The 15465-nt window shown below is 38.5% G+C and overlaps 1 protein-coding gene across 4 annotated transcripts in view; it reads right to left on the minus strand.

Annotated features, from left to right (window-relative positions):
• Window positions 1-15465, minus strand: part of Osbpl3 (oxysterol binding protein like 3) — a 176317-nt gene that overhangs the window by 107107 nt on the left and 53745 nt on the right. The window lies entirely within an intron of this gene.

Genomic DNA, 15465 nt, shown 5'->3' on the forward strand with positions numbered 1-15465 from the left:
TACCACCCTGTGGTTTCTATTGGAGAAGAGAGAACAGATATTCACCACCACCACCATCCTCCACCCTGCAAATAAAAGAGGGAAGTATAAATGTCCAGGGTACTGCCAAGCTGATTCAAATGTTTATTTATAAAAGTTTCACTTAGAAAAGAAGACTCCGTTTAAGAAAGATAGAAGAAATGAGATGCCTTGGAAGGAGCCAGCCTTGGCTTGATTTGGTGCCCCATTGATAAGGTGTTTGCTTCTTTAGTCTTTCCTGTAAAGAATAAGGAAGAATAATATCGATCTCTCAGGGAATTGTGCAGATTAAATGAGAAAAGTAAGTGTTGGCTTGAACAGAATAGGCAAGTGTGAATTTCTTTTCTACCTCTTGAACATATGCAGCACAAGATAAAGACCTACACTTCTTTTCAAGCAAAAACAAATAAGGAGTCTTTAGAAATTTAAAACATTTGTGTCTTCCAACACATTCACATTTCCTTAAATCTATACCAGAGGCAAGAACACATTGTTTTTAAATCAGTAAAGTTCCTGACCACAATCTTCGGTAGCAAGATCAGTCCCAGGAGACCTAGGCTGCCAAATGTTTTGAGTCAGATTGTGTTTATCCTAGAAAATGCAAAATTGTGTGTGTTCTTCAGATCTCTGTATTGTACTGTACTTCAATAAATGCTTTGGAAAAAAACAAATGCAGAAGGAAAAGCCATATAACTCACTACCACTGGTTGTCCAAAAGAACAGGTTAGTGTTAACTAGATTCAAAGCAGTGGGACATAAAAGCTCATTGCTCATCTGTTAGAGCTGAAGACTGCACTCTCTGACACACTTAGACAAGTTTGGCTTAAGAAACAGGTTCTGGGGCTGGGAAGGTGGCTCAGTGGTAGAGCGCTTGCCTTGCATGCTCAAGGCCCTGGGTTCGATTCCTCAGCACCACATAAGCAAAAAGAAAAAAGCCGGAAGTGGCGCTGTGGCTCAAGTGGTAGAGCGCTAGCCTTGAGCTGAAGAGCTGAGGGACAGTGCCCAGGCCCAGAGTTCAGGCCCCACGACCGGACCCAAAAAAAAAAAAAGAAACAGGTTCTGCTTCCCCAGTTGAAAATAACATTCATGAAGCCCATAATGTATATAGTTCCAGTTCATCTGAAGTTTCCCAGGAAAATGGATAAAAATTATCCTCTAAATTGACAGAAACAAACTATCATGGGATATCCATTTTGGGACGGTGGTAAAAAGGAATAATTCTAATCCTACATATGTACCTTTTTAGAAATGCTACCTTTTGAAACCCTTTGATTTTTAGAAAAATATTACATGACCAGAAATGGGCTTTCATTATCTGACTCCAAGTGCCTCAGCTCAATATCAGAAGTTTCTACAAATAGGTTCTAATCATAATTACCTCTGATACTGACAGGTGATCCTGGATGCTGTGCCAAGTGAAGGCTGATCTGCTTAAGCTACCTGGAAAACTGGTCTGGTCAGGAAAACCAATATTTGGTTGCAGGGGATTAGACACTCCTCAATAAAACATTTTTCACTCTGATCTCTCCTGAAAAAACAAAGATCAAGAGCACATTCAAAGCTAATGCCCATTTCTATTCTCTGTTCCTTCCTGGCCTTTCAGAATCCACTTGGTCTTGAGGAAAGAACACAGTGATTGTTCAGGGCTGTCCAGAAACAGCAATGTATATGGGCACAGATGTGAAATACAGCAGCTTCCAGGAGACACTGCACTTTACAGTGGTGCTAGAATATATGTTTGTGTTGGAATCACTCATTTATCACCACTGAATAAACAGAGAAGTTCAAAGTTAACCATCACTCCACTACATACATGGAATCCAACAATGAATTTTCACCCCATTTCTAATCCAAAGCAAGCCTCCCTTCTACAATAATACTAAATCACACCTTGACCATAATAATGGTCAGAAACAGGGCCCCTCATTTCATTCTTTTCTAGAGTTTCTCATATTTGGAATTGAAATTTGTCTCACTTGTAATTTCCATGTACTACCCTAAATTTTCCCTCTGTACAAGAGAGAACACAACCACTTCTGTACCACAACTTGCATGGGAAATGCTACCATTTCCTGCTTCCACCCACCCAACAAGTCTTTCTTTCCCAGAACAAACAGCCATACTTCTATCAGTCATTTCTCATATGACATGGATCCACAGTCCTGATGATCTATCACAAACGTATAATTCTCATTATACATACCTCTCTGGGTTTCATTATCAATGAAACCCAGATTTAAAGACAAGCTATAGGTATAGTCTGTCTAGAGCAGAAGAGAAGGGAGCAACTACTTCCGTTGAGTATAACTTCTTCATTTATTTGTCTGAATGTTTTTAATAGGGGCTTCCAGTCTAGCCAAGGCTGGCCTCAAATTTATGATCCTCTTGCCTCAGTCTCTAGATTTAAAGATATACAACAAGATTACCAGATATTTCAACTGTTAATACTGTTTTTTGCCTTTGCTTTGGGAGCTCTCATCTCATTCTCTGGAACTAGTGTTCTTCCAGTTCACTAGTTCTCTAGCTGAGAGGCTAGAATTGCTTCTTCTGAACAGGACTTTTGAACTTCCTTTAACTGAAATCTATGACTTAACTATCATCACCATATTATTATTATTATTATTATTGGTGGTGGTGGTGGTGGTGTGTTTTGTGCCTCTCCTGGGGCTTGGACTCAGAGCCCAAGAGCTATCTCTGAGTTTCTTTTGCTCAAGGATAGTGCTCTACTTCTGGCTTTTTGGACTTAATGAGAGGTAAGAATCTCATGAACTTTCCTGCCCTGGCTGGCTTCAAACCAAGATCCTCAGATCTCAGCCTCCTGCATAACTAGTTCATAAGGAACTAGCAACTGGCATATTATTATTATTTATTATTATTATTATTATTATTATTCCTTGTGTTAATCTTTACCCAAGGTATTTCTGAGAATTGTTTAACACATTCCTGGGATGATTTCTATGCACAATACAGTTTGAGAAATTCTCAGGTAGCTAGTAGTTTTCAACACCTTTCTCTTATCCTGAACCAATACCAATACCAATGTCTGTGATGTGGCAGACAGCAGAAAGTCAAAACTCTTTTGTAGCACTTACAGATTGATAATTCATCCACAGCATAGAATCTTGAGGCCTCTGGTATATACTTGACAGCAGACTCAAGAAGGCCCTGATCTCTTTTCCTAGGAAGATTCTGGCTGGCTGCTTCACTACTCCTTAAGCAGAGGATGGAAAACCACATGTGGGCTTCCAGCCCCTAGTCCCATGCTTAATCATCAGGGCAAGTTTTCTCAAGTAGCACTCCAGAAAATAGAAACAGAGTTGCTGAGACCGGCCCTACGCTGAGGTGCACTTGGTATGGTAGAGTGGTGGGTAGTGCACTCCCTTATCCTGACTAGGAGCCTTAAATTTCCATAAGATAACCTGGTCATAAGAGTTAAAATATGCACCCTGTGTCTTTGATCTTCAATGCAAAGTATCTTCCCATATGGCTCTTCTCAGATACAAATTATAACCTTGGCCTTTGTAATGCCTAGATTTTATTGAGGAGGAGATCAAAATTCTAACTACATACTGCAATTATAAAATGCTGGTGGCAGGCCCTGTCCCAAATCTATTTCATTGGAATCTATGGTGAGGCCAAGTTTTACAATTCCTAAACTTCCATAGGTGATTCTGACACAGAACCAGGAATTAAATACTGGCTTAAAAAACTATTTAATAGTTCTTTGTGAGCTCCAGCTCATTCCTAAAGTCAGTTCTGCAAACATTATTCTAGCATGCTTGTTCACACCCCTGGATTTCACCTCAATTATAAGCTTGGCAGTGCATAACTCTAGTTGCATATATATATATATATATATATATATATATATATATAAAATTTGCTTTATAGAATACAGCATAAGATTAACAGATTTAAGCTGCACAGTGCATTATCATTAGCATAGGTACAATGTTGTACAAGTCTCTAGAACTTACTAATCTTGCCAAACTGAAACTCAGCACCCATTAAAGAGTAATTTGCCATTCCCCACCTATGCACACATATGCACACATACACACACACTTCTAGCCCCTACTCACCACACTGGCTATGAATGTGGCTATTATAGTGGAATCATGAAGTATTTGTCATTTTGTCACTAGTTGATTTCACTTAACATCATGTTTTTCAAGGTCCCCCATATTATTGCCTAGTACAGGATGTTCTGCTTAAGGTTGAATAACATTCCTGTATGAATACATATTGTACTCTTTCAGCATCTCCCTGCCTATATAGACATCTGGGATATGTCCATCCCTGAAGCAGTGCTGGATGACCATAGAAGTGCTAATATCCTCTTAGCTTACAATGTTGTTGATAGCTCTTTTTCTTTCCCAGTTATATAGGCATTTACTGATGTTCTGTTCTTGCAGTCACTCTTCCTATGAGCTTTAGCTCTTCACGATCCTTTTCATGCCCCTAACTCCAGTAAGGCAGCAGTCAGCACAGCACTCTGCTCTTCATCCTCCCTCCACTCCACAGCCTGCTGAGTGTCTCTGGGTTGATCCATGGATGACTAAGCCTACTGGTAACTCCAAGGGCAAGCTTATCACTCCTGCATGCTGATACCAGCTAAGCTCCTGGATTGTTGTTTTTTGTTTTGTTTTTGTTTCGTGCCAGTCCTAGATCTTGAACTCAGGGCCTGGGCACTTTTCCTGAGCTATTGTGGCTCAAGGCTAGTGTTCTACCATTTGAGACACAGTCCTAGTTCTGGCTTTTTGGTGACTAATTAGAGATAAGAGTCTCACAGACTTTGCTGTCTGGGTTGACTTCGAACCATAATCCTCAAATCTCAGCCTCCTGAGTAGCCAGGATTACAGATGTGAGCCACCAGTATCTGCTCTTAAAAATAGCCCAGGAGCAGATACTGGTGGTTCAGGCCTGTAATCCTACCTGCTCAGGAGGCTGAGAGTTGAGGATTATGGTTTGAAGCAAGCCCAGGCAGGAAAGTCCATGAGACTCTTAGCTCCAATAAACCACCAGAAAACTGGAAGTAGTACTGTGGCACAAGTGGTAGAATGTCAGACTTGAGCTGAAGAGCTGAAAAGCACAAGGTTAAGCCCCTCAACTGGGAAAAAAAAAAAAACAGCAAGAAACTATTCTGATTAGGAAAACAATATACGCACAGATGAAAAACAAAAAACAAAAACAGAACACACCTAGAGGATGCCATCCAAGAGGTATTATGGGAAGGAAGGAAGAGCTCAGTGGTACTGGGTGAAGAAGTATCAATGGAAGGCCTTCAGGATGGACTGGGGTCTAGCTACATGTAGAGAAATGTGCAGAGCCAAGTTGGTGATTAGGAGACAAAGATGGGGTACCTCCTATGATATTTCTCAACCCTGGCTGCATGACAACAATACCTTGGGGAGATCTATAAAAATCCAAGAACTAGACCCCACTTTACACCAATCCCTCCAGGCCTTCAGGGTATCAGGGGCAAAGGGAGCTTGAGCAGCTCATCAGGAGACTATGAGGGGCAGACTAAGGCCCTTACAGGATCTTGCATCCAGAGAGAATAGGTTTACTCCTCAGGACTATCTTCTTTTCTTTTGGCATTTAATTTCACTTGAGTATCTAATGCCAGACCTATGTCTGCTGCACCTAATTTATACCAAATTAAAATGCAAAGCACGATGTGACTTAGCAGTTTAAAGGGTAAAGAGAGATAGAACCACCCAAGAACTTAAAATAACATCTGCGGTTTGAATTTTATCAGTGGGTGTTGTTACCCTCCCTGAACTGGCAACTGCTTTTGGAAGCAAGATAGAGTTTTAACAATTGGCAACAGCACACAGCATGCCATTACTATCTAAAAAGACTATCAATTGACTCACTACAAAATGTGAGAGTGAATTTTTTTTAACTTTTTCATCTCCTATAAAAATCTACCTATCCACTGTTCAGAAATGTGAAAAATCAGCTAACAACCAACAGTATTCCATAAATAAGTACATTAGTCAAACACTCAAATAATAAGAAACTAAACCTCAGTGTTCATGTGTCCAACATACATACTTCAAGTTTGTTGTCTACCCAATTTAAGATTGCTTTGAACCTGAGGATCCAAGCTTAATCCAAACTCTCTAAAACTAAGTTCCTGGGACCTATTTTGGTGTTATTTTTCCAAAACTGTAGGGGCAATAATAAGCAATCCCTTTTAAGAGAATTGCTAAGCTACTGTGTGTAAGTAGAGAGACAAAAAGGAACACAGGAAATTTAAGTCACTTCTACAGAAAGGATAGCTACAAGAAAATGAACATGAGGTACTTTTAAATGTCCAAGCTGCTGGGGGTGGGGGAGGGAATGGCTTGCAGGGAATTAGAAGAAATAGAAGGAAAAGGCAAAGAACAAATTTAAAATAAAACAAAACAAAAACTGCTGGTGGGTGTTGATGGTTTATACCAATAACCCTTGCTACTCATGAAGCTGAAATCTGGGGTATCTCAACTTGAGGTTAGTCTAAGAAGAAATGAACTTAAGACTATCTCTAATTAACTAGCGAAAAATCAAGGGAAGTATATCTCAAATGGCAGAGTACCAACTGTTAGCAAGAGAGCAAAAACACAAGTCCCAAAATAAAATAAAATTAAAAAAAAAAAAAAAAAACACAAGTCCCTGAGTTCAAGCCCCATACTCAAAATAAACAACAACAAAACTGTGATCAATTTTGGCACACTAAAATTTTTTTTTTAAATAAAATTTTAGAAATATCTCTATCCCAATATTAACAATGCAATGGTATTCATTTTCTCTAAGTAGAGTAGAAGGATAAGAAGCAATTTGAAGGCTGCCTTAGTTTTTGGTTTGCTTTTCATTTCCTATAACTAGCACATGCCCTGGTTGCTGGTAGGTTGTATACCAACAGACCAGTGTGTCTGCCTCTCACTGTCTGCTAAGAAAGATTTTTACTACAATCTATTTGATCTTGGAGAAGTGCTACTGGAAGTATCCATTGAAAGTATCAAACTATGAAAGCCAACCTGGGAAGGAATATCCCTTACTGTGAGACTCTTATCTCCAATTAGACAGCAAAAACCAGAAATAGAACTGTGGTTCAAAGTAGTAGAGTGCTAGCCTTGAACAACAAAAGGTCAAAGACAGCACCCAGAATTCAAACCCCATGACTGACAAAAAAAAAAAAAAAGTATCAAACTATAAAATAGTCAGGAGTATGGCAAGAAGACTATTACTTTCAGGCCAGCCTGGTATACTCTAAGACACTGTCGGGGGGGGAGGGGGGGGGGGGGAAGAAGAAGGAAAAGAGATAGCTAGCTAGCTAGATAGTTCTTTATAAATTTAGAAGTTTACATTTTGTAAGATCCAATGAAAGAATGTTACAAAAGAGTAGTAGGCAGCAAAAATTACAAAAGAAAAATCTAAATAAAAAATGAATTCTTGGGCTGAGAATGTGGCTTAGTGGTAGAGTGCTTGCCTCTAGCATGCATGAAACCCTGTGTTCAATTCATCAGTACCACATAAATAGAAAAACCAGAAGTGGCGCTGTGGCTCAAGTGATAAGAGTACTAGCCTTGAGCACAGAGAGACTCAGGGACAGTGCCCAAGCCCTGACTTCAAGCTCCAGGACTGGCCAAAAAAAAAATGAAGTCTTAAGGGTATTTGAATGAATCACTCTGTATTAAGATGGTGCTGTATTCAAAGGCAATTCAGATGCTCACACCTAAAGGCAGAGCAGCTCCAGTACAGAGAGCAGTGATAGTTGCCTGGAAATGAGGAGACTCAATCTCCAGACTCAGTTCTTTGCTTACGTATGGCTAACATGGTTATATATGGCTAAGAGTAAGCTCATACCAGTTCTGACTTACCATTAAAGGATCCGGAAGGTGTACTTTCAAAGATGATCATGTTAATACACCTCATCCCACATGCTCTTCTAACAAAGTGACATGGCTGTCTCCATAGGTAGGTAGGTCCCTGTTGTCTTCCTTTAAATCTGGATGAGCTTACGTTTACACAAGAGAGGTTGCCTGTGCCCAGGAACCACAAAAGTTGCCCAGGAGACACTGCTGAAACAGTGCTTTATCACATCAGTTAGAGCAGAATGACTGAGAGCAAAGGGAACAAAAGAGAAGCTAGAAGACCAAGTCTTTAGGGCAGAATGGAAACATGAGAAGAAAGGTCCTGTATGCTGGCTGACAAAGGCTACAATGATAGAACTCAGGTGCTGTTGACACCTGAACAAAAGTTACCACTGCATATCTGAAGTGGAGCTGGCATAACTAAGAAACTGAAATTTTTAAGTTTTATTTCATTTTAAAGCATTTAAATGTACCTATGCACGATACTGGACACGCAGTTTTAAACCATGTTATTCCAAATCACGCAATTTCTTTTCCTTTTCTGTTAGCACAAAACACTTAACACCTAGGGACACATGGGTATGGAACTTCAAATTGTGTCAACATAGAAATGAGCTATCCTCAACTCACTGAACTTCAGCCAAAAACTATTCAGGAAGCCAGGTACTGGTAGTTCATGCCTGTAATCTTAGCTATTCAAGAGGCTGAGAGCTAATAGAACATGGTTTGCAGCCAGCTCAGCAGAAAAGTCTAGAAGAGTCTTTTTCCAATTAACTAGTAAAAATGCCAGACTAGAGGCATTCTCAAGTGGTAGAGTACTCGCTATGAGTATGAAAGTCAGACAGAGGTGCATGTGCCTGAGTTCAAACTCTGCTACTGAGACAAAAAGGAAAAAAAATCAGTGGGCATCCAGTCCCTCATGGCTGTAATACATTTCAGGAAGCTGAAATCTGGAGGACTGCAGTTCAAAGCCAACTCTAGGCAGCTCCAAATTAATTCATTAACAATCAGGGCTGGAGGAAGAAATAGCTCAACTTGTAGAGCTCCTACCTACCAAGGTCCTGTATTCAAATCCTAATGCCACTCCTACCCAAAAAAAGTAACTTCAGAAGATTGGCAATTTGTTTTACTTTTGTTAAATTCAAGTACAATTTTGTTAGAACTCATTCTTACAGTTACTCCTACCCAACCCTCTATGCATCTCTTACCTTGTATGTTTAGAAGCATGTCTGTAATGAATGTCAACACTGGTTATTTTCTGATTAAAATTTTGGAGTTTTCGCCTTTGAGCTTTTTTATTTTGATTTTATTTTTGAAGTTCAAAGAATGTATCACTGAAAATGAACAGATTACTGAAAGTAAAATACTAATTAGTTTTTATTTGTATGATTTTGTTATAACAGCTTTCAGATCTGTTTCTTATAACAGTTACAGATCTGTTTCTTTAATTCTTCCAATCCCTATCACTATCCAACCTCAGATTCCAACTGAAATATCCCATCAGTGCTCTTCCTCTTTCCTCTGCTGATGTCTCAGTTGTTGGAGAAGCATCTGGACCACCTCCTAGAAGGGAAGATTCTCCTGCTCTTCTCCCATGGACAGTTACCAAGAAACTTCCCATGGATGTAGATTAGGAAAACAGTGGTGCTTGGTTCTTTGAACTAGAGGTATGAGTGGAAAATGTCCACCCTGGGAATCCCAGCTGCCACATTCTGTTGTCATTCCACAGTGGTGGCAAGTATCACCACAGACTGTACTTACTGATAGTGAAACCACTAAGATATCAACTTGGATTTCTTTCTCTCTCCCCGCTTTTCTCCTCCTCTCCTCTGGCTCTCTCACTCTCCCATTGTCATATGAATAGTTTCTGTTAGATGACTGGAAGATGAAACCCACGTGGATTGGGGACAGGGATAAAGGAGAGAGAAAATAATTTCTAGGAGTAAGGAATGCCTTGTGATCACATTTGTAACTAGGCATCGTTTGTTCTAGAGTAGAATCCAACAATTCCAGTCATAAATAGCTTATCTTTCACCCCATAACGGGTGTTAGCTGTCCAAGTTTTTTGTACATTTCACAACAGAAATATAGTAGTCTTGTTTTACCTGGCTCCTACTACTCTCCCTCTTCCTGCTCTTCTTCTTAACAAGTATTCAAACAAAAGCTGAAGAAGTTGAATTTTCAAGTACATCTGATCAGGAATCATCATGTGCCATATAGACTAAACTTTATAAGTAACAGCTTAAAAGATATCTATATCCTGAATGAAAAAATGACACATACATATGCATAGTCTCATCAGTTTAAGTTCTAATTTAGTTCTCACTTTTGTATAGTTAATTCTCAGCAGACAATAGTTAGCCAGTTTGATGCTATATCTAGTAGGCACAGTCTTTCTTAGAAGAAGCAGCTCAAATAAAACCTAAGAAATATGTTTTCATGTCTAAAAAATAAAGGTGTTATCCTGAATTCTAATTATTTAAAATGTGTCTGGTGCTTTAGGTTTCTAAAACCTCAAAGACAAGTAATCTTTGGGGGTTGCTGCACCTACATTTCCTCTTGCCCACATTGTATAAAACATTTTGGCACACCAAAGGCTCTCAGGAATCTGGCAGTTAAAACCAACAACTACCACAACAAAACTCAAACCTGCTAGCTTTGTTGGACTCATTTGAAAGCTATTTGACAAAAGAATCCATTCTTCGAAGCCTGACAGTTCTGCTTTGCTTTCAAACTTAATTATCCTATGAGTCTGTGAAATGACTTGAATTCTTACCTTTAAAGGTTGCTTTATCAATGACAGACATAACAAGTTCAGGCACTATTTCTTGGATATGAGTCAGGCTTACATCAGCCAGCAATAACACTCTTTGTTTAGAGTTTCATGTCTAGATTTGGGAGGTATGGGGAGCCACAAAACACCATGACTATAGCATATAGACCATAGCAATGTTTGGAGACTAGAATGCATTTCCCTGTTTAACCCTATTCTCCTTCAGCGTCCCTTCTTGGTTCCTCATTATCCTACATCTTCCTCCCTATCAACTTCCCAGTTCCTCTCACTCCTTGCTTTCCAAAGTTTACTACTTAGTCTCAAACATTTCCATTTCACTCTGAAATTCACTCTGACAAAGAAAGATCTGGATGGCATAAAGTATAGCATCATTTATAGGAAATACCGTGCCACTCAAGAAAATTAAAACTATAGCTGGGTGCCAGTAGCTCATGCCTATAATCTTAACCTACTCAGGAGGCTGAAATCAGAAGGACTGAGGTTTGAAGCAAGCCTGGGCAGAAAAAGTCTAAGAGACTCCATCTCCAAAACAACCATCAAAAATGCTGAGCTAGAGATGTGATTCAAGTAGTACAGCACCAGCCTAGCAAATCAAGTGAGTTCAAAGCCCCGTACTGCCAAAGGAAAGAATAAATTAATTAAAAATCTGAATTAGATAAACTACTCAAAAAATCTAGTGACAAATATCTCAGTAATTAAATATTTACACAATTGTTACAAGAGTTTGCTTAGAAACATATGTACAAGAAATTAGTATTATATTTCCCTAAGCAAACAAAAGAATAAGATCAACATCTAGTATTCACTTAACAAATGTTCACTGAACACTATTAGTCAGGCATAGTTCTAGATACTGGAGATAAAATAGTGAATTAAATCCGAAATATTTTACTACATGCACCATCACAAAATAGACTAGAACATTCCATAATACCAATCCATATGATGGCACAGAAGAAAATAATTTCTGTAAAGAAAAAGGCTACCTTTCAGGAAGAATGCAAATCCATATTGCAATGTATAAGGAAAGCCATGGGGAGGCAATGCAAATGGAACTGAGATTAATTTTGTACCCATTACTTCCCAGGTACCATGTAAGATGGTCTTATACTTGGTATGTTATTTGGGTTTTAAGGTAACTTGGGTTTTAAGTTTCCTTTTACACTTGAAAACCTAAGAGTTAATGGGGTAAATTTTTGAAATATAACTGATCCTGCTTAAAATCATACCATTTGCATAAGAACAGTGAAATCCAAAACTGAATTTATGTCCACTTCAAAATAACATTTCTAATATGATTCATGGCAGAGGTAAAAAATATCTCAAAGCATGTGGGATTGAAGGGTGCATATCCTGTTAAAAAGAATCTTTACAAATTTGAGGACTTCTACTTCCTGATTTCAAAAGTAACTACAAAGTTATAGGAATCAGGACAGAATATACTGCCACAATGACAGACATATAGATCAGTAGAATAAGATTGAGGAACCCTCACAATAAAGAAAAAGGGGTTATTATAGCAGATGGTTCTAAAGATGCAAGGTGGAGAGCCATATGTGTTGGCTCTCGTGATGAACTAGCAGCCTAGGCAAGAGAGTAGGGGAGACATATATATATTTTTTTCAATTCATTTTGTCAAAACTACTAGGCAAGAAACAGAGTAGGGGAGACATATATATACTTTTTTTCAATTCATTTTGTCAAAACTACTAAGACAATTTAATGAGGAAGTAGGCTTTCCAATAAATGGTATTGAGACAACTTGACAGGACGTACATGCAAAAGAATGGTGCTAGGTAAAGTTTTATGTGATACCATATGTAAAAGTTAACTCATAATGGACCAAAAACCTAAATGTAAAAGCTAAAACTATAAAACTCTTGGAGAAACACAGGGCTAAAATACAAGCAACAACGAGGGGGAGAGAGATAAATTGAGTACCACTCAAAACAAAAAAAATTCTATGGTTCAAAGGATAACATCAAGAAAATAAAGTGAACTTCTCAGAAGGGGGCGGGAGGGGTATCTGCAGACCATGTGTTGATAAGGATCTAATATTCAGAATGCTTAAAACAACACTAGCCAGGTAATATGGTTCATGCCTGTAATCCTAGCTACTCAGAAGGCTGAGATCTGAGGATCATGGTTCAAAGCTTCCTGGGTAGCAAAGTCTGTGAGACTCTCATGTCCAATTAACCACCAGAAATGCAAAAGTGCTTCTGTGGCTCAAAGTAGTAGAGCACTAGCCTTATTTGAGCAATAGAGCTCAGGGACCACATCCAGTCACGGAGTTCAAGCCCCACAACCAACAAAACAACAACAAACAACACTAAAACAAACAATTATAGCAGAAATTTCTCCACAGAAGATTCAAAAATACTGATAAGCAAATGCTCAATCTCATTGACCATAAAGAAAATGCAAATCAAGATGACAATAATCTGCATAATAATCTAGTATATGTCTGAGTCAAGCAGAAAAGGTCAGATAAGGTGATGTTAGGGAAATGAACCCTAAGATATGCATTCAGATTTTTTTTTCCTTCATGTGATTGTTTCTAACGCATGTATAAGATTATTTCTTTGTTGCTTTGTATGTCCCTCCCCCACAGTATAACCCATGCTTTCACTGTATTTGATGTTGGTATAATTTGTGGAGGGGAAGGGGAAAAACAAGTTTAAATAAGGATACAGGTGGACCTGTTGCATCAATGATAAGTACAAGTCTTTATGTCGAAAATGAACTTTACAACTTTGGGGGGGGGGGGGCGGAGAGGATTGGGGGGGCAAGGGGAGGATGGGAAGGGGAAACAAAGGAGGCAAAGGAGGAGGCTACAATGCTTGATAAGAAATGTACTCATTATCTTGCCCATGTAATTGTAACCCCTCTGTACAGTATTTTCACAATAAAAAATAAATAAAAATTAAATTAAATAAAAGTGTTTTATGCTCTCTAGGATGGCTGTAACCTTAAAAGTTAGTATTTATGTAACAGATAATAACAAATGTTATGGTGAATACAGAGAAATTGGAAGCTTTGTACATTCTGGTAAAAATATCGGCTTCGGTCAGGAAGTTCCTCAAAATGTTAAACATGGAGTTACCATATGACCAAGCAATTCAACATTTTGTCCACACATAATCTATATAAATTCCCAGACATATGTCCACACAAAATCTTTTATTGGAGGAATGTTCATCCCAGTAGAATTCTTAATACCCAAGATAGAGGAAAAACAATTAACTAGTATGTAGGTAAATAAAAAGTAAAATATCAATAAAATGGAAATTTATTCATCCATAAAAATAAACTAAATTCTGAGCCATGGTACAATATGAATGAGCCCTGAACACCATCAGTGAAGGAATCTAGTATCATATTATTCCATTTAAATGATAACCAGAATAAGAAAATCTGTAAGAACAGAAAATAGATTATTATTTGTTAGGACCCAGAGCAGGACAAAGGAAGGGAAAAGTATGGAGTTGCTTTGGGGGCCATGGAAATTAAATAGTGATAGATATGAAATTTTGTGAATATACAAAGGAAAACTCACTGGCATATATTCTAAAAAAAGTAAAATTTGTGTTAGGTGAACTGTATTCCAATATTTTAAGTCTCTGTGTGTGTGTGTGTGTGTGTGTGTGTGTGTGTGTGTGTGTGTGTGTGTGTGTGTGTGTGTGTGTGTGTGTGTGTGTGTGTGTGTGTGTGTGTGTAAGAGAGAGAGAGAGAAAAATGGTACAAAAGCTTGAACTTGGGACCTCCCGTGGCTTTTCATTAAAATCTGGCACTCTACCTGTTGGGTCACACCTCTACTTCCAGATTTTTTGCTAGTTAATTGGGGATAAAAGCCTCACAGACTTTTCTGACTGAATAGCTTCAAACCACGATCCTGATCTCATCATCCTTAACAGTTAGGGTTAGGAGTAAGCCACCAGAGGCCACAACAATTGAGTTTTGGCAAGGTTATCAAGACCACTTTAAAATAACATGCTCAATAGAAAACAAATGAGCAAAATAGTATCAACATGGGAGTTTATCATTTCAGAAACATCCACACAAAGCCATGTAAATCTATTAGCATCTAATGAGGTAATGGAAACAAAAGAATAAAATAGTCAGAGTCAACTGAAACACATAAACTGTCACACAAATTACCACAAGTTTGGTCAACAATGGCAGCAATATTAGTCATAGAGATTCTCATAAATATATCTTTACTTGAGAAGCTGTTAAAGGTCACATTCAAAAATGAAACCCGAGGTGGTCTATGATCTCAAAGGCTGTCTTCTATCCTGGAAGACAGCATCAGCTCAGAACCACTATGGAGATTAAAATAAATACACATATATTCATACAGACCAGCACAAGTCAAAGGAACAACCCATGCTATTGAAAAGCCTTAAGTCCATTGTCAGCAGTCCAAACTGCAAGATAAATAGAACCAACAAAGATAATTCTAGCTTTTGAGAGGTTACATTCAAAAAAGTAATGTTAAACAAGTTACTTGAAACTACTTAAAACTCGTTTTGTTTTTGCTGCTATTTTTGTTTTCATCCCATAGGCATATGTTTAGCTTGCAGTCATGTACCCTGGCCAGCTGAGAGAACCTGGTGAAATGTACTTAAAGCACAGAGCTGAAGGTACATCTTTAAGGGGACAATTCCTTTCAAGCTTGCCTCCAGAACATAGCAGCATCTCATCTGAAGCTCAGAATCTAGACAGATCCCCCTGTGGTACCAGATCCAACCAGGTCTCCTAGGCAAGTTGACATGGAGTACACTGCAAATT

Source organism: Dipodomys spectabilis, unplaced genomic scaffold, assembly GCF_019054845.1.
Source record: "Dipodomys spectabilis isolate Male_0828 unplaced genomic scaffold, ASM1905484v1 ptg000092l, whole genome shotgun sequence".
Taxonomy (NCBI): Eukaryota; Metazoa; Chordata; class Mammalia; order Rodentia; family Heteromyidae; genus Dipodomys; species Dipodomys spectabilis.